Source organism: Aplysia californica, unplaced genomic scaffold (genome assembly GCF_000002075.1).
Source record: "Aplysia californica isolate F4 #8 unplaced genomic scaffold, AplCal3.0 scaffold00111, whole genome shotgun sequence".
Lineage (NCBI taxonomy): Eukaryota > Metazoa > Mollusca > Gastropoda > Aplysiida > Aplysiidae > Aplysia > Aplysia californica.
Window position 1 is genome coordinate 1,481,456 of NW_004797381.1, and position 1,064 is coordinate 1,482,519.

Genomic DNA, 1,064 nt, shown 5'->3' on the forward strand with positions numbered 1-1,064 from the left:
AAGCAGGTGTTTTTGGTTATTTTCCTTGCTTTGTATTTGTGTTTCTTTTTGGGTCCTGTGTCCTATTTTTTTTTTTTAGATTCCAGATTTTCGTTACGTATACTTTATGTTCATATTGTTTGACATTTCTATGGTGGAAATTATAATTTGAAAACTGCTGCTTAATCTACTGGTGCAGTTGTCGGTCCTGAAGGAGGAGGACTCTATTGCGTAAAAGATGATGATGATGATGATGATGATGATGATGATGATGATGATGATGATGATGACGATGAATGTTCCTGACCAAGCGCGTAATGAGTGAAATGTTGAAAGTTTTATAGAATATTTTTGGAAATCCTACCAAGTCTTAACCTTTTTTTTCTGCAAGCAGTGCTGCTGCTGCTGCTGCTGCTGCTCATGATGATGATTGCTGGATATTATGGGTTTTTTTACTCAAGCAAAAACAAATCGACATCACATCACTTTAATTTATCCAAGTGGGGAAAAGTATTGTAAGAATGAACATACACAAACTGCAGTAAATCTTTTTTTTTCATCTTTTTTCTTTTTTCTTTCTTTTGAGGAATATCACTTCAACTGATCCTTTTATAGAAATCTAAGGTTTCAACAGTACATAAATTCATAAGTGTTATATAATACACAATATTACTTCAAAACATAAACTCTTACACACACATTATTGATGGTCATTACTGCGCAGCGCCATCATTTTGTTTGTTTGTTTGTTTGTACGTCTGTTTATATGTCTGTTTGTTTCTTTATTTGTTCGTTCGCTTTTGTTTGTTTGTTTGTTTGTTTATATGTCTGTCTGTTTGTTTGTTTGTGTATTTGTTTTTATGTCTGATTATCTGTCGGTTTGTTTGTTTGTTTGTTTGATTAACCGTGTCTTACTCCTGGACACGCCGGAGTGATCATCCTCCTTAAATTCTGTGTCATTGACGTAATTTGCTCGAGCTGATGTTCAAATTTAATGTAGCCTATTTTGTTTTCTATTGTTTTGTTTGTTTGTTTGTTTGTTTATTTGTTGTGTTTGTTTGTTTGTTGTGTTTGTTTGTTTGTTG

The 1,064-nt window shown here is 33.0% G+C and overlaps 1 protein-coding gene across 1 annotated transcript in view; it reads left to right on the plus strand.

The window, feature by feature from the left end:
• LOC101856172 (pneumococcal serine-rich repeat protein) overlaps positions 1-1,064 on the plus strand; it is a gene marked incomplete in the record, with an annotated part of 49,450 nt that overhangs the window by 47,081 nt on the left and 1,305 nt on the right.